At 41.7% G+C, this 17769-nt stretch overlaps 15 non-coding genes across 15 annotated transcripts; all 15 read right to left on the reverse strand.

The window, feature by feature from the left end:
- Positions 1–97: 97 nt before the first annotated feature.
- Positions 98–169, reverse strand: trnaq-cug (transfer RNA glutamine (anticodon CUG)). Its single transcript has one exon. It is a non-coding gene; the product is annotated as a tRNA-Gln (tRNA).
- Positions 170–924: 755 nt separating this feature from the next.
- On the reverse strand, positions 925–996 carry trnaq-cug (transfer RNA glutamine (anticodon CUG)). The gene has a single exon. It is a non-coding gene; the product is annotated as a tRNA-Gln (tRNA).
- A 1207-nt stretch (positions 997–2203) lies between these two features.
- On the reverse strand, positions 2204–2275 carry trnaq-cug (transfer RNA glutamine (anticodon CUG)). The gene has a single exon. It is a non-coding gene; the product is annotated as a tRNA-Gln (tRNA).
- Positions 2276–3496: 1221 nt separating this feature from the next.
- On the reverse strand, positions 3497–3568 carry trnaq-cug (transfer RNA glutamine (anticodon CUG)). Its single transcript has one exon. It is a non-coding gene; the product is annotated as a tRNA-Gln (tRNA).
- A 1221-nt stretch (positions 3569–4789) lies between these two features.
- trnaq-cug (transfer RNA glutamine (anticodon CUG)) lies at positions 4790–4861 on the reverse strand. The gene has a single exon. It is a non-coding gene; the product is annotated as a tRNA-Gln (tRNA).
- A 1403-nt stretch (positions 4862–6264) lies between these two features.
- On the reverse strand, positions 6265–6336 carry trnaq-cug (transfer RNA glutamine (anticodon CUG)). Its single transcript has one exon. It is a non-coding gene; the product is annotated as a tRNA-Gln (tRNA).
- Positions 6337–7557: 1221 nt separating this feature from the next.
- On the reverse strand, positions 7558–7629 carry trnaq-cug (transfer RNA glutamine (anticodon CUG)). Its single transcript has one exon. It is a non-coding gene; the product is annotated as a tRNA-Gln (tRNA).
- A 1207-nt stretch (positions 7630–8836) lies between these two features.
- trnaq-cug (transfer RNA glutamine (anticodon CUG)) lies at positions 8837–8908 on the reverse strand. The gene has a single exon. It is a non-coding gene; the product is annotated as a tRNA-Gln (tRNA).
- Positions 8909–10129: 1221 nt separating this feature from the next.
- trnaq-cug (transfer RNA glutamine (anticodon CUG)) lies at positions 10130–10201 on the reverse strand. Its single transcript has one exon. It is a non-coding gene; the product is annotated as a tRNA-Gln (tRNA).
- Positions 10202–11422: 1221 nt separating this feature from the next.
- trnaq-cug (transfer RNA glutamine (anticodon CUG)) lies at positions 11423–11494 on the reverse strand. The gene has a single exon. It is a non-coding gene; the product is annotated as a tRNA-Gln (tRNA).
- Positions 11495–12715: 1221 nt separating this feature from the next.
- On the reverse strand, positions 12716–12787 carry trnaq-cug (transfer RNA glutamine (anticodon CUG)). The gene has a single exon. It is a non-coding gene; the product is annotated as a tRNA-Gln (tRNA).
- Positions 12788–14008: 1221 nt separating this feature from the next.
- Positions 14009–14080, reverse strand: trnaq-cug (transfer RNA glutamine (anticodon CUG)). Its single transcript has one exon. It is a non-coding gene; the product is annotated as a tRNA-Gln (tRNA).
- A 1220-nt stretch (positions 14081–15300) lies between these two features.
- On the reverse strand, positions 15301–15372 carry trnaq-cug (transfer RNA glutamine (anticodon CUG)). Its single transcript has one exon. It is a non-coding gene; the product is annotated as a tRNA-Gln (tRNA).
- A 1221-nt stretch (positions 15373–16593) lies between these two features.
- trnaq-cug (transfer RNA glutamine (anticodon CUG)) lies at positions 16594–16665 on the reverse strand. The gene has a single exon. It is a non-coding gene; the product is annotated as a tRNA-Gln (tRNA).
- A 574-nt stretch (positions 16666–17239) lies between these two features.
- trnaq-cug (transfer RNA glutamine (anticodon CUG)) lies at positions 17240–17311 on the reverse strand. Its single transcript has one exon. It is a non-coding gene; the product is annotated as a tRNA-Gln (tRNA).
- Positions 17312–17769: the final 458 nt, after the last annotated feature.

The raw sequence follows: 17769 nt of genomic DNA on the forward strand, positions 1-17769 counted from the left end.
GCAGATCAAGCATCAATGACAAAGGCAACAAAATTGCCAAACAGCAGCCTTCTACATGCTTGGTCCAAATTTTCAGCAGCTGGGACAACAAACATTCAGGTTTCACCGAGATTTGAACTCGGATCGCTGGATTCAGAGTCCAGAGTGCTCACCATTACACCATGGAACCAACTATGCCAAAACATTTGAAAGCTTTCTCAAAATCTGCCAAATCAATTCCAACATTACACTTTGGATTGTCCTTTTTGCATTCACAGCGTCAGTTTCACCGATTTACGGTCTGTTAATTATCGATGCAGAGCAATTCACACAGATGGCTTCTCATAATATCTGTTTCTGTTTCACACTGTTCAGCACAGATTGTACTTCAGTCTTGCCAGGTAAAACGTGCGTTGGCATTGCAATGCATTCATGCATAATGCTTGGCATGAAAAGAAAATGCAACGTTTTGTTGAGTGCAAACCATGTACTGCATGCATTTCAAAAGGCGTTGCATTTATTCATCCTGAGGAATGCATATTGCACAGATAATCTCAGCACACATTATGCAGCATGAAACAGCAAACTAATTTTTCCTCTACTGATTGGAACAGGGAACTGCCGGTTGAACACACGATTTGAAAACTCGACTTGCAGATCAAGCATCAATGTCAAAGGCAACAAATCTGCAAACCTGCAGTTTTTTACTTGTTTGACCTGAATTTCCAGCAGCTAGGACAACAAGCATTCAGGCTCCCCTGAGATTTGAACCAGGATTGCTAGAGTTTAGAGTCCAGAGTGCTCACCATTTCACCATGGAATCAACTACGGTCGCCCATTTGAAACATTCCTCAAAATCTACAAAATCAACTCCAACAAAACTGCCAAACAGCAGCCTTCTACATGCTTGGTCCAAATTTTCAGCAGCTGGGACAACAAACATTCAGGTTTCACCGAGATTTGAACTCGGATCGCTGGATTCAGAGTCCAGAGTGCTCACCATTACACCATGGAACCAACTATGCCAAAACATTTGAAAGCTTTCTCAAAATCTGCCAAATCAATTCCAACATTACACTTTGGATTGTCCTTTTTGCATTCACAGCGTCAGTTTCACCGATTTACGGTCTGTTAATTATCGATGCAGAGCAATTCACACAGATGGCTTCTCATAATATCTGTTTCTGTTTCACACTGTTCAGCACAGATTGTACTTCAGTCTTGCCAGGTAAAACGTGCGTTGGCATTGCAATGCATTCATGCATAATGCTTGGCATGAAAAGAAAATGCAACGTTTTGTTGAGTGCAAACCATGTACTGCATGCATTTCAAAAGGCGTTGCATTTATTCATCCTGAGGAATGCCTATTGCACAGATAATCTCAGCACACATTATGCAGCATGAAACAGCAAACTAATTTTTCCTCTGCTGATTGGAACAGGGAACTGCCGGTTGAACACACGATTTGAAAACTCGACTTGCAGATCAAGCATCAATGTCAAAGGCAACAAAACTGCAAACCTGCAGTTTTTTACTTGTTTGACCTGAATTTCCAGCAGCTGGGACAACAAGCATTCAGGCTCCCCTGAGATTTGAACCAGGATTGCTAGAGTTTAGAGTCCAGAGTGCTCACCATTTCACCATGGAATCAACTACTGTCGCCCATTTGAAACATTCCTCAAAATCTACAAAATCAACTCCAACATTACACTTTGGATTGATATTTTTGCATTCACAGCGTCAGTTTCACCTATTTACGGTCTGTTAATTATCGATGCAGAGCAAATCACACAGATGCCGTTGAGGCTATGGGTTCTCAAATAGCTGTTTCTGTTTCAAACTGTTCAGCACAGATTGTACTTCAGTCTTGCCAGGTAAAACGTGTGTTAGCATTGCAATGCATTCATGCAAAATGCTTGGCATGAAAAGAAAATGCAACGTTTTGTTGAGTGCAATCCATGCATTTCAAAAGGCATTGCGTTTATTCATCCTGCGGAGTGCATATTGCACAGATAATCTCAGCACACATTGTGCAGGCAAAGGCAGCATTAAACAGTAAACTAATTTCTACTCTGCTGATTGGAACAGGTAACTGCCGGTTGAACACACGATTTGAAAACTCGACTTGCAGATCAAGCATCAATGACAAAGGCAACAAAACTGCCAAACAGCAGCCTTCTACATGCTTGGTCCAAATTTTCAGCAGCTGGGACAATAAACATTCAGGTTCCACCGAGATGTGAACTCAGATCGCTGGATTCAGAGTCCAGAGTGCTCACCATTACACCATGGAACCAACTATGCCAAAACATTTGAAAGCTTTCTCAAAATCTGCCAAATCAATTCCAACATTACACTTTGGATTGTCCTTTTTGCATTCACAGCGTCAGTTTCACCTCTTTACGGTCTGTTAATTATCGATGCAGAGCAATTCACACAGATGCCGTTGAGGCAATGGCTTCTCATAATATCTGTTTCTGTTTCACACTGTTCAGCACAGATTGTACTTCAGTCTTGCCAGGTAAAACGTGCGTTGGCATTGCAATGCATTCATGCATAATGCTTGGCATGAAAAGAAAATGCAACGTTTTTTTGAGTGCAAACCATGTACTGCATGCATTTCAAAAGGCGTTGCATTTATTCATCCTGAGGAATGCCTATTGCACAGATAATCTCAGCACACATTATGCAGCATGAAACAGCAAACTAATTTTTCCTCTGCTGATTGGAACAGGGAACTGCCGGTTGAACACACGATTTGAAAACTCGACTTGCAGATCAAGCATCAATGTCAAAGGCAACAAAACTGCAAACCTGCAGTTTTTTACTTGTTTGACCTGAATTTCCAGCAGCTGGGACAACAAGCATTGAGGCTCCCCTGAGATTTGAACCAGGATTGCTAGAGTTTAGAGTCCAGAGTGCTCACCATTTCACCATGGAATCAACTACGGTCGCCCATTTGAAACATTCCTCAAAATCTACAAAATCAACTCCAACATTACACTTTGGATTGATATTTTTGCATTCACAGCGTCAGTTTCACCTATTTACGGTCTGTTAATTATCGATGCAGAGCAATTCACACAGATGCCGTTGAGGCTATGGGTTCTCAAATAGCTGTTTCTGTTTCAAACTGTTCAGCACAGATTGTACTTCAGTCTTGCCAGGTAAAACGTGTGTTAGCATTGCAATGCATTCATGCAAAATGCTTGGCATGAAAAGAAAATGCAACGTTTTGTTGAGTGCAATCCATGCATTTCAAAAGGCATTGCGTTTATTCATGCTGCGGAGTGCATATTGCACAGATAATCTCAGCACACATTGTGCAGGCAAAGGCAGCATTAAACAGCAAACTAATTTCTACTCTGCTGATTGGAACAGCTAACTGCCGGTTGAACACACGATTTGAAAACTCGACTTGCAGATCAAGCATCAATGACAAAGGCAACAAAACTGCCAAACAGCAGCCTTCTACATGCTTGGTCCAAATTTTCAGCAGCTGGGACAACAAACATTCAGGTTTCACCGAGATATGAACTCGGATCGCTGGATTCAGAGTCCAGAGTGCTCACCATTACACCATGGAACCAACTATGCCAAAACATTTGAAAGCTTTCTCAAAATATGCCAAATCAATTCCAATATTACACTTTGGATTGTCCTTTTTGCATTCACAGCGTCAGTTTCACCGATTTACGGTCTGTTAATTATCGATGCAGAGCAATTCACACAGATGCCGTTGAGGCAATGGCTTCTCATAATATCTGTTTCTGTTTCACACTGTTCAGCACAGATTGTACTTCAGTCTTGGCAGGTAAAACGTGCGTTGGCATTGCAATGCATTCATGCAAAATGCTTGGCATGAAAAGAAAATGCAACGTTTTGTTGAGTGCAAACCATGTACTGCATGCATTTCAAAAGGCGTTGCATTTATTCATCCTGAGGAATGCATATTGCACAGATAACCTCAGCACACATTATGCAGCATGAAACAGCAAACTAATTTTTCCTCTGCTGATTGGAACAGGGAACTGCCGGTTGAACACACGATTTGAAAACTCGACTTGCAGATCAAGCATCAATGTCAAAGGGAACAAATCTGCAAACCTGCAGTTTTTTACTTGTTTGACCTGAATTTCCAGCAGCTGGGACAACAAGCATTCAGGCTCCCCTGAGATTTGAACCAGGATTGCTAGAGTTTAGAGTCCAGAGTGCTCACCATTTCACCATGGAATCAACTACGGTCGCCCATTTGAAACATTCCTCAAAATCTACAAAATCAACTCCAACATTACACTTTGGATTGATATTTTTGCATTCACAGCGTCAGTTTCACCTATTTACGGTCTGTTAATTATCGATGCAGAGCAATTCACACAGATGCCGTTGAGGCTATGGGTTCTCAAATAGCTGTTTCTGTTTCAAACTGTTCAGCACAGATTGTACTTCAGTCTTGCCAGGTAAACCGTGCGTTTGCATTGCAATGCATTCATGCAAAATGCTTGGCATGAAAAGAAAATGCAACGTTTTGTTGAGTGCAATCCATGCATTTCAAAAGGCATTGCGTTTATTCATGCTGCGGAGTGCATATTGCACAGATAATCTCAGCACACATTGTGCAGGCAAAGGCAGCATTAAACAGCAAACTAATTTCTACTCTGCTGATTGGAACAGGTAACTGCTGGTTGAACACACGATTTGAAAACTCGACTTGCAGATCAAGCATCAATGACAAAGGCAACAAAACTGCCAAACAGCAGCCTTCTACATGCTTGGTCCAAATTTTCAGCAGCTGGGACAACAAACATTCAGGTTCAACCGAGATTTGAACTCGGATCGCTGGATTCAGAGTCCAGAGTGCTCACCATTACACCATGGAACCAACTATGCCAAAACATTTGAAAGCTTTCTCAAAATCTGCCAAATCAATTCCAACATTACACTTTGGATTGTCCTTTTTGCATTCACAGCGTCAGTTTCACCGATTTACGGTCTGGTAATTATCGATGCAGAGCAATTCACACAGATGCCGTTGAGGCAATGGCTTCTCATAATATCTGTTTCTGTTTCACACTGTTCACCACAGATTGTACTTCAGTCTTGCCAGGTAAAACGTGCGTTGGCATTGCAATGCATTCCTGCAAAATGCTTGGCATGAAAAGAAAATGCAACGTTTTGTTGAGTGCAATCCATGCATTTCAAAAGGCATTGCGTTTATTCATCCTGTGGAGAGCATATTGCACAGATAATCTCAGCACACATTGTGCAGGCAAAGGCAGCATTAAACAGCAAAATAATTTCTACTCTGCTGATTGGAACAGCTAACTGCCGGTTGAAAACTCGACTTGGAGATCAATCATCAATGACAAAGGCAACACAACTACCAAACAGCAGCTTTCGACATGCTTGGTGCAAATTTTCAGCAGCTGGGACAATAAACATCAGGCTCCCCTGAGATTTGAACAAGGATTGCTAGAGTTTAGAGTCCAGAGTGCTCACCATTACACCATGGAACCAACTATGCCAAAGCTTTTAAAAGCTTTCTCAAAATCTGCCAAATCAATTCCAACATTACACTTTGGATTGTCCTTTTTGCATTCACAGCGTCAGTTTCACCGATTTACGGTCTGTTAATTATCGATGCAGAGCAATTCACACAGATGCCGTTGAGGCAATGGCTTCTCATAATATCTGTTTCTGTTTCACACTGTTCAGCACAGATTGTACTTCAGTCTTGCCAGGTAAAACGTGCGTTGGCATTGCAATGCATTCATGCATAATGCTTGGCATGAAAAGAAAATGCAACGTTTTGTTGAGTGCAAACCATGTACTGCATGCATTTCAAAAGGCGTTGCATTTATTCATCCTGAGGAATGCCTATTGCACAAATAATCTCAGCACACATTATGCAGCATGAAACAGCAAACTAATTTTTCCTCTGCTGATTGGAACAGGGAACTGCCGGTTGAACACACGATTTGAAAACTCGACTTGCAGATCAAGCATCAATGTCAAAGGCAACAAAACTGCAAACCTGCAGTTTTTTACTTGTTTGACCTGAATTTCCAGCAGCTGGGACAACAAGCATTCAGGCTCCCCTGAGATTTGAACCAGGATTGCTAGAGTTTAGAGTCCAGAGTGCTCACCATTTCACCATGGAATCAACTACGGTCGCCCATTTGAAACATTCCTCAAAATCAACAAAATCAACTCCAACAAAACTGCCAAACAGCAGCCTTCCACATGCTTGGTCCAAATTTTCAGCAGCTGGGACAACAAACATTCAGGTTCCACCGAGATTTGAACTCGGATCGCTGGATTCAGAGTCCAGAGTGCTCACCATTACACCATGGAACCAACTATGCCAAAACATTTGAAAGCTTTCTCAAAATCTGCCAAATCAATTCCAACATTACACTTTGGATTGTCCTTTTTGCATTCACAGCGTCAGTTTCACCTCTTTACGGTCTGTTAATTATCGATGCAGAGCAATTCACACAGATGCCGTTGAGGCAATGGCTTCTCATAATATCTGTTTCTGTTTCACACTGTTCAGCACAGATTGTACTTCAGTCTTGCCAGGTAAAACGTGCGTTGGCATTGCAATGCATTCATGCATAATGCTTGGCATGAAAAGAAAATGCAACGTTTTGTTGAGTGCAAACCATGTACTGCATGCATTTCAAAAGGCGTTGCATTTATTCATCCTAAGGAATGCCTATTGCACATATAATCTCAGCACACATTATGCAGCATGAAACAGCAAACTAATTTTTCCTCTGCTGATTGGAACAGGGAACTGCCGGTTGAACACACGATTTGAAAACTCGACTTGCAGATCAAGCATCAATGTCAAAGGCAACAAAACTGCAAACCTGCAGTTTTTTACTTGTTTGTCCTGAATTTCCAGCAGCTGGGACAACAAGCATTCAGGCTCCTCTGAGATTTGAACCAGGATTGCTAGAGTTTAGAGTCCAGAGTGCTCACCATTTCACCATGGAATCAACTACGGTCGCCCATTTGAAACATTCCTCAAAATCTACAAAATCAACTCCAACATTACACTTTGGATTGATATTTTTGCATTCACAGCGTCAGTTTCACCTATTTACGGTCTGTTAATTATCGATGCAGAGCAATTCACACAGATGCCGTTGAGGCTATGGGTTCTCAAATAGCTGTTTCTGTTTCAAACTGTTCAGCACAGATTGTACTTCAGTCTTGCCAGGTAAAACGTGTGTTAGCATTGCAATGCATTCATGCAAAATGCTTGGCATGAAAAGAAAATGCAACGTTTTGTTGAGTGCAATCCATGCATTTCAAAAGGCATTGCGTTTATTCATGCTGCGGAGTGCATATTGCACAGATAATCTCAGCACACATTGTGCAGGCAAAGGCAGCATTAAACAGCAAACTAATTTCTACTCTGCTGATTGGAACAGTTAACTGCCGGTTGAACACACGATTTGAAAACTCGACTTGCAGATCAAGCATCAATGACAAAGGCAACAAAATTGCCAAACAGCAGCCTTCTACATGCTTGGTCCAAATTTTCAGCAGCTGGGACAACAAACATTCAGGTTTCACCGAGATTTGAACTCGGATCGCTGGATTCAGAGTCCAGAGTGCTCACCATTACACCATGGAACCAACTATGCCAAAACATTTGAAAGCTTTCTCAAAATCTGCCAAATCAATTCCAACATTACACTTTGGATTGTCCTTTTTGCATTCACAGCGTCAGTTTCACCGATTTACGGTCTGTTAATTATCGATGCAGAGCAATTCACACAGATGGCTTCTCATAATATCTGTTTCTGTTTCACACTGTTCAGCACAGATTGTACTTCAGTCTTGCCAGGTAAAACGTGCGTTGGCATTGCAATGCATTCATGCATAATGCTTGGCATGAAAAGAAAATGCAACGTTTTGTTGAGTGCAAACCATGTACTGCATGCATTTCAAAAGGCGTTGCATTTATTCATCCTGAGGAATGCCTATTGCACAGATAATCTCAGCACACATTATGCAGCATGAAACAGCAAACTAATTTTTCCTCTGCTGATTGGAACAGGGAACTGCCGGTTGAACACACGATTTGAAAACTCGACTTGCAGATCAAGCATCAATGTCAAAGGCAACAAAACTGCAAACCTGCAGTTTTTTACTTGTTTGACCTGAATTTCCAGCAGCTGGGACAACAAGCATTCAGGCTCCCCTGAGATTTGAACCAGGATTGCTAGAGTTTAGAGTCCAGAGTGCTCACCATTTCACCATGGAATCAACTACTGTCGCCCATTTGAAACATTCCTCAAAATCTACAAAATCAACTCCAACATTACACTTTGGATTGATATTTTTGCATTCACAGCGTCAGTTTCACCTATTTACGGTCTGTTAATTATCGATGCAGAGCAAATCACACAGATGCCGTTGAGGCTATGGGTTCTCAAATAGCTGTTTCTGTTTCAAACTGTTCAGCACAGATTGTACTTCAGTCTTGCCAGGTAAAACGTGTGTTAGCATTGCAATGCATTCATGCAAAATGCTTGGCATGAAAAGAAAATGCAACGTTTTGTTGAGTGCAATCCATGCATTTCAAAAGGCATTGCGTTTATTCATGCTGCGGAGTGCATATTGCACAGATAATCTCAGCACACATTGTGCAGGCAAAGGCAGCATTAAACAGTAAACTAATTTCTACTCTGCTGATTGGAACAGGTAACTGCCGGTTGAACACACGATTTGAAAACTCGACTTGCAGATCAAGCATCAATGACAAAGGCAACAAAACTGCCAAACAGCAGCCTTCTACATGCTTGGTCCAAATTTTCAGCAGCTGGGACAATAAACATTCAGGTTCCACCGAGATGTGAACTCAGATCGCTGGATTCAGAGTCCAGAGTGCTCACCATTACACCATGGAACCAACTATGCCAAAACATTTGAAAGCTTTCTCAAAATCTGCCAAATCAATTCCAACATTACACTTTGGATTGTCCTTTTTGCATTCACAGCGTCAGTTTCACCTCTTTACGGTCTGTTAATTATCGATGCAGAGCAATTCACACAGATGCCGTTGAGGCAATGGCTTCTCATAATATCTGTTTCTGTTTCACACTGTTCAGCACAGATTGTACTTCAGTCTTGCCAGGTAAAACGTGCGTTGGCATTGCAATGCATTCATGCATAATGCTTGGCATGAAAAGAAAATGCAACGTTTTGTTGAGTGCAAACCATGTACTGCATGCATTTCAAAAGGCGTTGCATTTATTCATCCTGAGGAATGCCTATTGCACAGATAATCTCAGCACACATTATGCAGCATGAAACAGCAAACTAATTTTTCCTCTGCTGATTGGAACAGGGAACTGCCGGTTGAACACACGATTTGAAAACTCGACTTGCAGATCAAGCATCAATGTCAAAGACAACAAAACTGCAAACCTGCAGTTTTTTACTTGTTTGACCTGAATTTCCAGCAGCTGGGACAACAAGCATTCAGGCCTCCCTGAGATTTGAACCACGATTGCTAGAGTTTAGAGTCCAGAGTGCTCACCATTTCACCATGGAATCAACTACGGTCGCCCATTTGAAACATTCCTCAAAATCTACAAAATCAACTCCAACATTACACTTTGGATTGATATTTTTGCATTCACAGCGTCAGTTTCACCTATTTACGGTCTGTTAATTATCGATGCAGAGCAATTCACACAGATGCCGTTGAGGCTATGGGGTCTCAAATAGCTGTTTCTGTTTCAAACTGTTCAGCACAGATTGTACTTCAGTCTTGCCAGGTAAAACGTGTGTTCGCATTGCAATGCATTCATGCAAAATGCTTGGCATGAAAAGAAAATGCAACGTTTTGTTGAGTGCAATCCATGCATTTCAAAAGGCATTGCGTTTATTCATCCTGCGGAGTGCATATTGCACAGATAATCTCAGCACACATTGTGCAGGCAAAGGCAGCATTAAACAGCAAACTAATTTCTACTCTGCTGATTGGAACAGGTAACTGCCGGTTGAACACATGATTTGAAAACTCGACTTGCAGATCAAGCATCAATGACAAAGGCAACAAAACTGCCAAACAGCAGCCTTCTACATGCTTGGTCCAAATTTTCAGCAGCTGGGACAACAAACATTCAGGTTCCACCGAGATTTGAACTCGGATCGCTGGATTCAGAGTCCAGAGTGCTCACCATTACACCATGGAACCAACTATGCCAAAACATTTGAAAGCTTTCTCAAAATCTGCCAAATCAATTCCAACATTACACTTTGGATTGTCCTTTTTGCATTCACAGCGTCAGTTTCACCGATTTACGGGCTGTTAATTATCGATGCAGAGCAATTCACACAGATGCCGTTGAGGCAATGGCTTCTCATAATATCTATTTCTGTTTCACACTGTTCAGCACAGATTGTACTTCAGTCTTGGCAGGTAAAACGTGCGTTGGCATTGCAATGCATTCATGCAAAATGCTTGGCATGAAAAGAAAATGCAACGTTTTGTTGAGTGCAAACCATGTACTGCATGCATTTCAAAAGGCGTTGCATTTATTCATCCTGAGGAATGCATATTGCACAGATAATCTCAGCGCACATTATGCAGCATGAAACAGCAAACTAATTTCTGCTCTGCTGATTGGAACAGGTAACTGCCGGTTGCACACACGATTTGAAAACTCGACTTGCAGATCAAGCATCAATGTCAAAGGCAACAAAACTGCAAACCTGCAGTTTTTTACTTGTTTGACCTGAATTTCCAGCAGCTGGGACAACAACCATTCAGGCTCCCCTGAGATTTGAACCAGGATTGCTGGAGTTGAGAATCCAGAGTGCTCACCATTTCACCATGGAATCAACTACGGTCGCCCATTTGAAACATTCCTCAAAATCTACAAAATCAACTCCAACATTACACTTTGGATTGATATTTTTGCATTCACAGCGTCAGTTTCACCTATTTACGGTCTGTTAATTATTGATGCAGAGCAATTCACACAGATGCCGTTGAGGCTATGGGTTCTCAAATAGCTGTTTCTGTTTCAAACTGTTCAGCACAGATTGTACTTCAGTCTTGCCAGGTAAAACGTGCGTTGGCATTGCAATGCATTCATGCAAAATGCTTGGCATGAAAAGAAAATGCAACGTTTTGTTGAGTGCAATCCATGCATTTCAAAAGGCATTGCGTTTATTCATGCTGCGGAGTGCATATTGCACAGATAATCTCAGCACACATTGTGCAGGCAAAGGCAGCATTAAACAGCAAACTAATTTCTACTCTGCTGATTGGAACAGCTAACTGCCGGTTGAACACACGATTTGAAAACTCGACTTGCAGATCAAGCATCAATGACAAAGGCAACAAAACTGCCAAACAGCAGCCTTCTACATGCTTGGTCCAAATTTTCAGCAGCTGGGACAACAAACATTCAGGTTCCACCGAGATTTGAACTCGGATCGCTGGATTCAGAGTCCAGAGTGCTCACCATTACACCATGGAACCAACTATGCCAAAACATTTGAAAGCTTTCTCAAAATCTGCCAAATCAATTCCAACATTACACTTTGGATTGTCCTTTTTGCATTCACAGCGTCAGTTTCACCTCTTTACGGTCTGTTAATTATCGATGCAGAGCAATTCACACAGATGCCGTTGAGGCAATGGCTTCTCATAATATCTGTTTCTGTTTCACACTGTTCAGCACAGATTGTACTTCAGTCTTGCCAGGTAAAACGTGCGTTGGCATTGCAATGCATTCATGCAAAATGCTTGGCATGAAAAGAAAATGCAACGTTTTGTTGAGTGCAAACCATGTACTGCATGCATTTCAAAAGGCGTTGCATTTATTCATCCTGAGGAATGCCTATTGCACAGATAATCTCAGCACACATTATGCAGCATGAAACAGCAAACTAATTTTTCCTCTGCTGATTGGAACAGGGAACTGCCGGTTGAACACACGATTTGAAAACTCGACTTGCAGATCAAGCATCAATGTCAAAGGCAACAAAACTGCAAACCTGCAGTTTTTTACTTGTTTGACCTGAATTTCCAGCAGCTGGGACAACAAGCATTCAGGCTCCCCTGAGATTTGAACCAGGATTGCTAGAGTTTAGAGTCCAGAGTGCTCACCATTTCACCATGGAATCAACTACTGTCGCCCATTTGAAACATTCCTCAAAATCTACAAAATCAACTCCAACATTACACTTTGGATTGATATTTTTGCATTCACAGCGTCAGTTTCACCTATTTACGGTCTGTTAATTATCGATGCAGAGCAAATCACACAGATGCCGTTGAGGCTATGGGTTCTCAAATAGCTGTTTCTGTTTCAAACTGTTCAGCACAGATTGTACTTCAGTCTTGCCAGGTAAAACGTGTGTTAGCATTGCAATGCATTCATGCAAAATGCTTGGCATGAAAAGAAAATGCAACGTTTTGTTGAGTGCAATCCATGCATTTCAAAAGGCATTGCGTTTATTCATCCTGCGGAGTGCATATTGCACAGATAATCTCAGCACACATTGTGCAGGCAAAGGCAGCATTAAACAGCAAACTAATTTCTACTCTGCTGATTGGAACAGGTAACTGCCGGTTGAACACACGATTTGAAAACTCGACTTGCAGATCAAGCATCAATGACAAAGGCAACAAAACTGCCAAACAGCAGCCTTCTACATGCTTGGTCCAAATTTTCAGCAGCTGGGACAACAAACATTCAGGTTCCACCGAGATTTGAACTCGGATCGCTGGATTCAGAGTCCAGAGTGCTCACCATTACACCATGGAACCAACTATGCCAAAACATTTGAAAGCTTTCTCAAAATCTGCCAAATCAATTCCAACATTACACTTTGGATTGTCCTTTTTGCATTCACAGCGTCAGTTTCACCGATTTGCGGTCTGTTAATTATCGATGCAGAGCAATTCACACAGATGCCGTTGAGGCAATGGCTTCTCATAATATCTGTTTCTGTTTCACACTGTTCAGCACAGATTGTACTTCAGTCTTGGCAGGTAAAACGTGCGTTGGCATTGCAATGCATTCATGCAAAATGCTTGGCATGAAAAGAAAATGCAACGTTTTGTTGAGTGCAAACCATGTACTGCATGCATTTCAAAAGGCGTTGCATTTATTCATCCTGAGGAATGCATATTGCACAGATAATCTCAGCACACATTATGCAGCATGAAACAGCAAACTAATTTCTGCTCTGCTGATTGGAACAGGTAACTGCCGGTTGAACACACGATTTGAAAACTCGACTTGCAGATCAAGCATCAATGTCAAAGGCAACAAAACTGCAAACCTGCAGTTTTTTACTTGTTTGACCTGAATTTCCAGCAGCTGGGACAACAACCATTCAGGCTCCCCTGAGATTTGAACCAGGATTGCTGGAGTTGAGAGTCTAGAGTGCTCACCATTTCACCATGGAATCAACTACGGTCGCCCATTTGAAACATTCCTCAAAATCTACAAAATCAACTCCAACATTACACTTTGGATTGATATTTTTGCATTCACAGCGTCAGTTTCACCTATTTACGGTCTGTTAATTATTGATGCAGAGCAATTCACACAGATGCCGTTGAGGCTATGGGTTCTCAAATAGCTGTTTCTGTTTCAAACTGTTCAGCACAGATTGTACTTCAGTCTTGTCAGGTAAAACGTGTGTTAGCATTGCAATGCATTCATGCAAAATGCTTGGCATGAAAAGAAAATGCAACGTTTTGTTGAGTGCAATCCATGCATTTCAAAAGGCATTGCGTTTATTCATGCTGCGGAGTGCATATTGCACAGATAATCTCAGCACACATTGTGCAGGCAAAGGCAGCATTAAACAGCAAACTAATTTCTACTCTGCTGATTGGAACAGCTAACTGCCGGTTGAACACACGATTTGAAAACTCGACTTGCAGATCAAGCATCAATGACAAAGGCAACAAAACTGCCAAACAGCAGCCTTCTACATGCTTGGTCCAAATTTTCAGCAGCTGGGACAACAAACATTCAGGTTCCACCGAGATTTGAACTCGGATCGCTGGATTCAGAGTCCAGAGTGCTCACCATTACACCATGGAACCAACTATGCCAAAACATTTGAAAGCTTTCTCAAAATCTGCCAAATCAATTCCAACATTACACTTTGATTGTCCTTTTTGCATTCACAGCGTCAGTTTCACCTCTTTACGGTCTGTTAATTATCGATGCAGAGCAATTCACACAGATGCCGTTGAGGCAATGGCTTCTCATAATATCTATTTCTGTTTCACACTGTTCAGCACAGATTGTACTTCAGTCTTGGCAGGTAAAACGTGCGTTGGCATTGCAATGCATTCATGCAAAATGCTTGGCATGAAAAGAAAATGCAACGTTTTGTTGAGTGCAAACCATGTACTGCATGCATTTCAAAAGGCGTTGCATTTATTCATCCTGAGGAATGCATATTGCACAGATAATCTCAGCGCACATTATGCAGCATGAAACAGCAAACTAATTTCTGCTCTGCTGATTGGAACAGGTAACTGCCGGTTGAACACACGATTTGAAAACTCGACTTGCAGATCAAGCATCAATGTCAAAGGCAACAAAACTGCAAACCTGCAGTTTTTTACTTCTTTGACCTGAATTTCCAGCAGCTGGGACAACAACCATTCAGGCTCCCCTGAGATTTGAACCAGGATTGCTGGAGTTGAGAGTCCAGAGTGCACACCATTTCACCATGGAATCAACTACGGTCGCCCATTTGAAACATTCCTCAAAATCTACAAAATCAACTCCAACATTACACTTTGGATTGATATTTTTGCATTCACAGCGTCAGTTTCACCTATTTACGGTCTGTTAATTATTGATGCAGAGCAATTCACACAGATGCCGTTGAGGCTATGGGTTCTCAAATAGCTGTTTCTGTTTCAAACTGTTCAGCACAGATTGTACTTCAGTCTTGCCAGGTAAAACGTGTGTTAGCATTGCAATGCATTCATGCAAAATGCTTGGCATGAAAAGAAAATGCAACGTTTTGTTGAGTGCAATCCATGCATTTCAAAAGGCATTGCGTTTATTCATGCTGCGGAGTGCATATTGCACAGATAATCTCAGCACACATTGTGCAGGCAAAGGCAGCATTAAACAGCAAACTAATTTCTACTCTGCTGATTGGAACAGCTAACTGCCGGTTGAACACACGATTTGAAAACTCGACTTGCAGATCAAGCATCAATGACAAAGGCAACAAAACTGCCAAACAGCAGCCTTCTACATGCTTGGTCCAAATTTTCAGCAGCTGGGACAACAAACATTCAGGTTCCACCGAGATTTGAACTCGGATCGCTGGATTCAGAGTCCAGAGTGCTCACCATTACACCATGGAACCAACTATGCCAAAACATTTGAAAGCTTTCTCAAAATCTGCCAAATCAATTCCAACATTACACTTTGGATTGTCCTTTTTGCATTCACAGCGTCAGTTTCACCTCTTTACGGTCTGTTAATTATCGATGCAGAGCAATTCACACAGATGCCGTTGAGGCAATGGCTTCTCATAATATCTGTTTCTGTTTCACACTGTTCAGCACAGATTGTACTTCAGTCTTGCCAGGTAAAACGTGCGTTGGCATTGCAATGCATTCATGCAAAATGCTTGGCATGAAAAGAAAATGCAACGTTTTGTTGAGTGCAAACCATGTACTGCATGCATTTCAAAAGGCGTTGCATTTATTCATCCTGAGGAATGCCTATTGCACAGATAATCTCAGCACACATTATGCAGCATGAAACAGCAAACTAATTTTTCCTCTGCTGATTGGAACAGGGAACTGCCGGTTGAACACACGATTTGAAAACTCGACTTGCAGATCAAGCATCAATGTCAAAGGCAACAAAACTGCAAACCTGCAGTTTTTTACTTGTTTGACCTGAATTTCCAGCAGCTGGGACAACAAGCATTCAGGCTCCCCTGAGATTTGAACCAGGATTGCTAGAGTTTAGAGTCCAGAGTGCTCACCATTTCACCATGGAATCAACTACTGTCGCCCATTTGAAACATTCCTCAAAATCTACAAAATCAACTCCAACATTACACTTTGGATTGATATTTTTGCATTCACAGCGTCAGTTTCACCTATTTACGGTCTGTTAATTATCGATGCAGAGCAAATCACACAGATGCCGTTGAGGCTATGGGTTCTCAAATAGCTGTTTCTGTTTCAAACTGTTCAGCACAGATTGTACTTCAGTCTTGCCAGGTAAAACGTGTGTTAGCATTGCAATGCATTCATGCAAAATGCTTGGCATGAAAAGAAAATGCAACGTTTTGTTGAGTGCAATCCATGCATTTCAAAAGGCATTGCGTTTATTCATCCTGCGGAGTGCATATTGCACAGATAATCTCAGCACACATTGTGCAGGCAAAGGCAGCATTAAACAGCAAACTAATTTCTACTCTGCTGATTGGAACAGGTAACTGCCGGTTGAACACACGATTTGAAAACTCGACTTGCAGATCAAGCATCAATGACAAAGGCAACAAAACTGCCAAACAGCAGCCTTCTACATGCTTGGTCCAAATTTTCAGCAGCTGGGACAACAAACATTCAGGTTCCACCGAGATTTGAACTCGGATCGCTGGATTCAGAGTCCAGAGTGCTCACCATTACACCATGGAACCAACTATGCCAAAACATTTGAAAGCTTTCTCAAAATCTGCCAAATCAATTCCAACATTACACTTTGGATTGTCCTTTTTGCATTCACAGCGTCAGTTTCACCGATTTGCGGTCTGTTAATTATCGATGCAGAGCAATTCACACAGATGCCGTTGAGGCAATGGCTTCTCATAATATCTGTTTCTGTTTCACACTGTTCAGCACAGATTGTACTTCAGTCTTGGCAGGTAAAACGTGCGTTGGCATTGCAATGCATTCATGCAAAATGCTTGGCATGAAAAGAAAATGCAACGTTTTGTTGAGTGCAAACCATGTACTGCATGCATTTCAAAAGGCGTTGCATTTATTCATCCTGAGGAATGCATATTGCACAGATAATCTCAGCACACATTATGCAGCATGAAACAGCAAACTAATTTCTGCTCTGCTGATTGGAACAGCTAACTGCCGGTTGAACACACGATTTGAAAACTCGACTTGCAGATCAAGCATCAATGACAAAGGCAACAAAACTGCCAAACAGCAGCCTTCTACATGCTTGGTCCAAATTTTCAGCAGCAGGGACAATAAACATTCAGGTTCCACCGAGATGTGAACTCAGATCGCTGGATTCAGAGTCCAGAGTGCTCACCATTACACCATGGAACCAACTATGCCAAAACATTTGAAAGCTTTCTCAAAATCTTCCAAATCAATTCCAACATTACACTTTGGATTGTCCTTTTTGCATTCATAGCGTCAGTTTCACCGATTTACGGTCTGTTAATTATCGATGCAGAGCAATTCACACAGATGCCGTTGAGGCAATGGCTTCTCATAATATCTGTTTCTGTTTCACACTGTTCAGCACAGATTGTACTTCAGTCTTGCCAGGTAAAACGTGCGTTGGCATTGCAATGCATTCATGCATAATGCTTGGCATGAAAAGAAAATGCAACGTTTTGTTGAGTGCAAACCATGTACTGCATGCATTTCAAAAGGCGTTGCATTTATTCATCCTGAGGAATGCCTATTGCACAGATAATCTCAGCACACATTATGCAGCATGAAACAGCAAACTAATTTTTCCTCTGCTGATTGGAACAGGTAACTGCCGGTTGAACACA

This window comes from Pristiophorus japonicus, unplaced genomic scaffold (genome assembly GCF_044704955.1).
Source record: "Pristiophorus japonicus isolate sPriJap1 unplaced genomic scaffold, sPriJap1.hap1 HAP1_SCAFFOLD_99, whole genome shotgun sequence".
Lineage (NCBI taxonomy): Eukaryota > Metazoa > Chordata > Chondrichthyes > Pristiophoridae > Pristiophorus > Pristiophorus japonicus.